We start from the raw sequence: 8,615 nt of genomic DNA, 5'->3' as shown, positions 1-8,615 counted from the left end.
TAAAATATGTAGACTTGAAAATTATCCAGGCTTTCCAAATCAGCCCTTTGTGTGCATATGTGTATGTGCATATAAAAGAGGAGCTATTTTAAAAGGGTTATCGGATATGTGTTGGGAAGAATCAAATCTGATTAAGGTGGGTTGTTGGCCATTGTGGGGGGGGGTGGGGGAAGAACTAGAGTGTGGACTTATTCCCAGAGACTGCCCAGAGTATCAAGTGCCATGGGGACAACCTGCGTCCATTTGTATCTGAAAATCTGGTGTTCAGACACTTGGAGAATGCAAGTCAAAATTCAGATCCAATGACTACTTGATGGAATTGTATTTGGGATTATAGAGCCAGACAAGAATAAAACGAAGTATACTAGGGCACTATATATGTTTTCTCACCAGTGTTTCCCCAGAATCCAGCACCTTATTCGGTGGTTTGCTAAATGAAAATGAACTGTGCAGTTCCATAACTCTAATTTATATGCTGGGAACTTCCTGATTTGTAAAAGTTTCAAAAAGATTAAAGTGCTAGGGGCAAACTATCCAAAAGCAAAGGTTTAAAGCAGTCATAGTGGTTGAAATTTTTGATTGAATTAAACACATTTGAAGTGTGAGAATGGAAGATAAATGTGCATAAAAGAATACCCCAAAATGCAAAGCAGTAAAAGGGATATAGAGAGGATATGCTCATACACACACACACACACACACACACACAGATGCACACATGTGTTACCAGAAGAACATGTGTCTCATTAAGGTTTTGCCCCTGGCTAGTGTCATGTCTGATGATACATGCTATTTCTCCTCATATATTGCATTGCACCAAGAATCTTACACTTTAGTGGGGGAGGTAGAAGGGAGTTGGCAGTAGGAGAGGCATTAGAAGGTCCTTAAAGTTTAGCAATTATTAAATAAATGAAAGAGGCTGGCATGAGAGTGAGATCCAACCACAATAAAAGAGAACTGTAAAGATATGGTAGGACAAAGCTAAGGTGATCAGCCACTGCTCTCAGTGAGTCTTGAGCCTTTTATCTTCCATGGTCCGAAGAACAAAGTAGAAGTATGTATTGGAAGAAAGATGAGAAACTTTGCTTTTGGATAATTAGAAGTCTTTATATAGAACTTAATAAGATATGTTTCATTATCTGAAAGGATGGAAGAGAAAAATTCAGGCTAAAACTGGGGGATATCAGGTTTATGTAAAATAGCGATGTAGATTTTGAGGCATGAAGATTATTTAATACTATGATGGTTTATCAAAAGAAATGTTCGAATAGCTGTCTATGGAGGTCTTCACACATATTTTTTTTCCATGAGCATTAATTCTTCAAAACTAATTTTGTAAATAAGGAACTGGATTTGATACAGTAAACTGTCTTTGAAATAAACTGGAAAAAAAACTTGCTTGTTTTCCTTAAAAAAGAAATTTGGTCTGGCATTGTGTTTTAATAATGTATTCTGCAAGTAATTTTAGAACATGTAATGTTACCCAGGGATCTAATTGGAGCTCTGTTCTGACAACCAGTATTGATGTTCATCATTTGTTTTCTGCTTCAGTTTGTGACTCTCAAGAATTCTGACCTTGCATTAAATATACTACATAAGTAATAAGAGACATGTATTTCTTCACTGTCCTATTTCTACCAATGCTTACAAAATGGGTTTATTCACATTACTGACAGACTGATGGTGTAAATTTGTTTGTGGCTATGCAGTTTGATTTCAATGCATGCCTTTTTAAATTTGGAATGGGGATCTAAACTATTTTTATTTTCTGTTTAATCTTAGAAGATCACCTTTGTACAATTGTGAGTGTGGTTAGGAGAGGAGCCTTTGTGACCAGTTTTGCTTTGATGTTCACATTGAAAACCCGTGTTGACGTCCAGATTCTGGTCCCTGCTTGAAGAGTACAAAGCTTTTCCTCAGATGAACTTATCTGGCTCACTGTTGCTACAAGTCAGCTTGTTCTAGCTGCCTGATTGATGGATTTCCATAGCAATGCAGCAATTTAAATATCTATGTATGCATAAACACATTTACATACATGTTTATCTGTGTACATATATATAATGTGCATATATATAATATATATTTATAAGCACATATATTTTTCTGAAGTTACAGTAATTATCAATAAGCTATATAAAACATATATATATATAATAAAGACTTACTCAGAAATTTAGGAATGGAAGGAAACTTCCTCAACTTAATAAAAAGCATCTATAAAAAATCTATAGCTAATACTATATTAAGTGGAGAAGTACTGAATGCTTTTCTCCTCAGATCAGGAACAAGTTTAGGATGCTCACCCTCTCTACTTCTGGTCAACAGTGTATTTGGGATCTGAGCTAGTAGAACGAGAAAGAGAAAAAAATGGCTGATAGGAAAGGAAGAAATAAATTTTGACTTCTTTCAAGACAACATGATTGTATAAATAAAAATACCAAAGAATTTACTCAAAAGCTACTATAGGTACTGAGAGCACTTAATAAGGTTGTAGGATTCAAGATGAATATACAAAAATCAATTGTATTTCTATGTGCTTACAATGAACAATAAAAATAGATTTGATAAATTCTTGATACTAAGAAAATAGATGTGCATACTGGAAAGAACAAAATACTCCTGAGAAAAATTAAATAATGAACTTAGAGGTGTGCTTTGTTCATGGCACAGGCCTTCAAAATTGTTAACATGGCAATTATTCCAAATTAGTAAGTAGATTAATCTCAATTCTTACTCAGATCCTAGCTGGCTATTCTATAAACATTGACAAGCCAATACTAATATTTAGGAAAAAATATAAAAGACCTAGAAGAAGCAAACGATTGTGAAAATAGAAGAAAAATGAAATATACACTGATTTCAAAGGGTACTATAATGAAAGAATAATTAAGACAGTTTGATACTAGTGTAAGGATTCACAGATCAGTGAAGTAGAAGTCTATCCAAAATAGACCAAAACCTTATGTCCAATTGTTCAAACAGTCAAGATATTTCAATGGGGAAATAATAATATCAACAAATAGTGCCTGAAAAATTGGACATCCTTATGCAAAAAATGAACCTTGACTCTTGTACCATGTACAAACATTAATTCAAAATGGATCATAAACTTAAATGTTAAAAGCTATTGTTATATAACTTCTGTAACATAATGTAAGAAGGTATCTTTGAGTCTTCAGATAGAATAAGAAAAAAACCAAAGTACATGGCTATAGTTTTTGATATGTTTGCACCATAAAAACATCATTACAATCAAGATAATGAACATATTGGGACACTTGGGTGGCTCAGTCCATTAAGCATCTGCCTTCGACTCAGGTCATGATCTCAGGGTCCTGGGATTGAGCCCCATGTTGGGCTGCCCGCTCAGCAGGGACTTTGCTTCACCCTCTCTCTCTCTGCTCCTTCCCTTATGCTTGTGCTTACTCTCTCTCTCCCTAAAATAAATTTTAAAAATCTTAAAAAGAAAGATAATGAGCATATCACTCATTAATTTTCTCATGACCCTTTCTAATCTTTTTCCTCCCATGTCTTCTTCCCATCCCAGCAACACTGATCTACTTTCTGAATCCATTGTTTGCCTTTTCCACAGTTTTATATAAATGGAATAAATTATGTTCTTTTTTGAGTATATATTCTTTTTAGCATTAAGTATGTTTTATTTTTTTAATAAGAGCAATTTTCATAATTGCACCTCAACTTCATATGCCCATTTTAATTAGCTTTTTCTGCTGTTCTAAAAGATTTCTACAAATTTGGTTGAAAATATGTTACCAATTTTTTTTAGTTTCCTGTGTACAAAAGTAATTTGATATTAAATAAATTGAAATGATCACAAGTCTAGTTACCTCCTGTCATCACACAAAATTGTTACATTGTTGACAATATTTTCTATACATTACACATGTAGATCTTGTTTTATAATGGAAGATTGTATCTCTTAATTTTTTTCCATTTGTTTTACCCACCGGCCCACACAACCCTCCTCTCTGGCAACCCTCAGTATGTTCTCTGTATCTTTGGGCCTGTTTCTATTTTGTTTGTTCATTTGCCCATTACACATACAAGTGAAATTCAACAGTATTTGTCTTTCTCTTTTTTCACTTAGGATGACACCCTCTAGGTCTGTCCATTTTGTCACAAATGGCAAGATTTCATTCTTTTTCATTTCTGTAATATTCCATTTTGTATGTATTTCCATACTTTCTTTATCCATTAATCTATTAGTAGACATTTAGGTTGCTTTTATATCTTGGCTATTTTAAATAATGCTTCAGTGAACATAGGGGATGCCTATATTTTTTTGAATTACTGTTTTCATTTTCTTTGGATGAATACCTAGAGGTGGAATGCAGAATCGTATAGTATGATTTTTAATTTTTTGAGGAACCTCCATATTGTTTTCAAATAGTGGCTCTACCAATTGACATTCCCCTCAACAGTGCATGAGGGTTCTCTTTTCTCCATGCCCTCACCAACACTTGTTATTTTTTGTCTTTTTGATAATAGCCATTCTGACAGGTATGAGGTGATACTTTTACTGTGGTTTTGATTTGCATTTTTCTCATGATGAGTGATGTTGAACATCTGATTCATGTGCCTGTCAACAGTCTGTACGTCTTCTTTGGAAAAATGCCTATTCAAGCTTCTGCCCATTTTTAAAAATCAGATTGTTGTTTGATACTGAGTTGTAGGAGTTTTTCATTTTAGATGTTAACTCTTAATCAAATACATCATTTGTGAATATCTTCTCCCATTCAATAGGTTGATGGTTTCCTTCACTATGCAAAAGTTTTTTGGTTTAATATAGCCCCATTTTATTTTTGCTTTTAATGCCCTTCCCTGAGGAGACTTAATCCAAGAAAAAATTATTGCTAAGACCAGTGTCAAAGAGCTTACTGCCTGTTTTTTTCTAGAGTTTTAAGTCTCAGGTGTTATATTAAGTCCTTTGGCCACTTTTTATTTATTTTTATATATAGTATAAGAAAGTGGTCCAGTTTCATTGTTTTGCATGTAGCTGTCCAATTTTCCCATCACCATTTATTGAAAAACAGTCTTTTCCCCATTGCATACTCTTCCTTTGTCATAGATTAATTGACCATATTAATGCAGGTTTATATCTGGGCTCTGTTGTTTCAATTACTTTGTAGTATAGTTTGAAATCTGGAAGTGTGATCCAGCATTTTTGTTCTGCTTAAGATTGCTTTGGCTACTCATGGTCTTTTGTGGTTCCATACAAATTTTAAGGTTATTTGTCCTGGTTTTATGAAAAATGCGTTGGTATTTTGATAGGGATTGCATTGAATTTGTAGATTTCTTTGGGTAGTGTGGACATTTTAAGAATATCCTAATTCATGAGAGTGGTATATCTTTCTATTTGTGTCATCTTCAGTTTCTTTCAGTGATGTTTTTATAATTTTCAAAGTATAAAATTTCACCTCCTTAGTTAAATTTATCCCTAGATATTTTATTCTTTTTTATGCAGTTAAAAGTGGAATTTTTAAAAATAGCAGCCTTTCCAGCAGGATCTCAAAACTTGAAACAATTAAAACAGATTCAATAAATAGAAGGTAGACAATACAGGCTTTCCCCACTGTATATTCTTACCTCCTTTGTCATAGATGAGCAGATAAAGATGTGATATATATAATGGAATATTACTGAGCCATAAAAGAAAGAATGAAATCTTGCCATTTGCAACAACATTGATGGACCTAGAGGGTATCATGCTAAGTGAAATGTCTGTCAGAAAAGACAAATACCATATAATTTCACTCGTGTGGAAATTAAAAAACAAAAAAACAGACTCTCTTTAAGATACATTTGTTTTAGAGTGAGAGAGAGTGCACACAAGCAGGGGGAGGGGTTGGGGAGAGGGAGAGAGAGAATCTCAAGCAGAACCCTCCCCAAGTGTGGATCCTAACGCTGAGCTCAATCCCACGACTCTGAGAACATGACCTAAGCTGAAATCAAGAGTTGGAGGCTTAACAGTCCCACCCAAGCGTTCCCAAAACCAGACTCTTAAATTTTACAGAGAACAGAAAGGTGGTTGCCAGAGGGGAGGCAGATGAGGGGATGAGTGAAATAGATAAAGGGGATTAAGAGTACACACTCTTGATGAGCACTGAGAAATGTGTAGAATTGTTAAATCATTGTACATCTGAAATTAATATAACACTGTCAGTTATACTTGAATTTTAAAAATTTTTTTGATTTTTCTGATAGTTTATTAGTGTATAGAAATACAACAACAACAAAAGAAATACAACAGATTTCTGTAGATTGATTTTTGTCTCTTGCTACTTTACTGAATTCATTTGTTAGTTGTAATGGTTTTTGGTAGAGGCTTTTGGGTTTTCTATATATAGTATGTTATCTGCAAATTGTGATACTTTTACTTCTTCCTTTACAATTGGGATAGCTTTATTTTCTTGCCTAATTGCTATAGCTAGGTCTTCCAATAGTATGTTGAATGAAAGGGGGGGGGGGAATGGGCATCCATGTCTTGTTTCTTGTCTTAGAGAAAAAGCTTTCTGTGGGTTTGTCATGTATAGTCTTTATTATATATAGACATTATTATGTCATATAAGTCTATGTTATGTCATGTATAGCCTTTATTATTTAGTATGTTCCCCCAAACTCATTTTGTTGAGAGTTTTATAATAAATAGATATTAAATTTTTCAACTGCTTTCTCTTGGGGCACCTGGATGGCTCAGTCATTAAGCATCTGCCTTTGGCTCAGGTCGTGATCCCAGGGTCCTGGGATTGAGCCCCACTTTGGGCTCCCTGCTCAGCAGGGAGCCTGCTTCTTCCCCTCTCTCTCTGCTGCTCTCCCTGCTTGTGCTCTCTCTCTCTCTCTCAAATAAATAAATAAAATCCTTTAAAAAAATGCTTTTTCTGCATCTATTGAGATGATCATATGATTTTCATCTCATTTTGTTAATGTGCTGTTTTGCATTGATTGTTTTACAAATATTGAACTATCCTTGCATCTCTGGAATAAATCCCACTTGATCATGCTATATAATCTTTTTAATGTATTGTTGACTTTTGTTTACTGATATGAGGAATTTCATCAGAGATGTTGGCCTCTAGTTTTCTTTGTAGTGTCTTTGGTTTAGGTATCAGAGTAATGCTGGTCTTGAAGAATGAACTTGGAATTTAATTTTTGAAATAGTTTCAGAAGGATAGGTATTTACTGTTCTTTAAATATTAGGGGGAAAAAAAAGGATTCACTTTTGGAGCCTGGTCCTGGTTTGTTGGGAGTTTTTTTTAATTACATATTAAATTTTATTACTAGTAATTGGTCTGTTCAAATTTCTATTTCTTCCTGATTGAGATTGGAAGATTGTATGTTTCTAAGTATTTATCCATTTCTTCTCAGTTGTACATCTGTTGGCATTTAATTATTCTTAGTAGTCTTTTATGATCCTTATATATCTGTGGAATTAGTTTCAATTTCTCTTTATTTTCATCTTTTATGTAATTTATTATATCTATTTGTTATTTATATGTCTTGATGAGCCTTACGAAAGGTTTCTCAGGTTTATTTATTTTTTTTTTTGTTCTCTGTTTCATTTATTTCCACTCCGATTTTATGATTTTCTTTCTTCTACTAACTTTGGGATTTGTTTGTTCTTCTTTTTCTGGTTCCTTTATGTGTAAAGTTAGATTTTTTTTCTTGTTTGTTGAGGTAGGCCTGTGTAAACTTTGTTTTTATAACTGTTTTTTTTTTCCTGTGTCCCATTAATTTTGGAGTGTTGTTTTCATTTGTCTTAAGGTATTCTTTTTAATTTCCTCTTTGATTTTTTCTGATCCATTGGTTATTTAGTAGTATGTTCTTTAGTCTCCACAGGTTTGTGTGTTTTTTTCAGTTGTCGTTTTGTGATTGGAAAAGATGCTTGATATGATTTCAACCTTTTCAAATTTACTGAGTCTTGTTTTGTGGCCTAACTTGATCTATTCTGGAGAATGTTCCATATGTACTTGAGAATAATGTTTATTCTGCTGATTTGGATGGAATGTTCTATATATATATATACACACACACTAAGTCTATATGGTCTAATGTGTTGTTCAAAACCACTGTTTACTTATTTATTTTCCGTCTAGATGATCTGTCCATTGGTATAAGTGAGGTGTTAAAGTCCTGTAGCATTACTGTCAGTTTCCCTTTGCATGTGTTAATATTAGTTTTATGTATCTAGGTGCTCTTATATTTAGTGAATATATACTTACAAGTGTTTTATCGTCTTGTTAGATTTTTCCTTTAATCTTTATATAATTCCCTTCTTTGTCTCATATCACAAACTTTGTTTTAAAGTCTGTTTTGTCTGATTAAGTATTACTACTTCATCTTTATCTTCATTTCCATTTGCATGGGATCTTTTTTCCATCCCTTCATTTTCAGTGTGTGTGTCTTTAGATCTGAAGTGAGTTTCTTATAGGCAGCATATACATGGGTCTTTTTTTTAATCTTTCTGCTACCCTGTGTCTTTCAATTAGGGCATTTTAGTCCATTTACACTTAATTATCAATAGGTATGTATTTATTGCCATTTTGTTAATTGTTTTCTGGGTTTTTTTTGCAGTTATATTTATTTTTCTCTTG

Source organism: Eumetopias jubatus, unplaced genomic scaffold, assembly GCF_037043125.1.
Source record: "Eumetopias jubatus isolate StellerSeaLion01/CBP00866 unplaced genomic scaffold, mEumJub1_p1.0 scaffold_13, whole genome shotgun sequence".
NCBI lineage: Eukaryota > Metazoa > Chordata > Mammalia > Carnivora > Otariidae > Eumetopias > Eumetopias jubatus.
The sequence above is the reverse complement of the archived record's forward strand: the minus strand, read 5'-3'. Positions refer to the sequence as shown.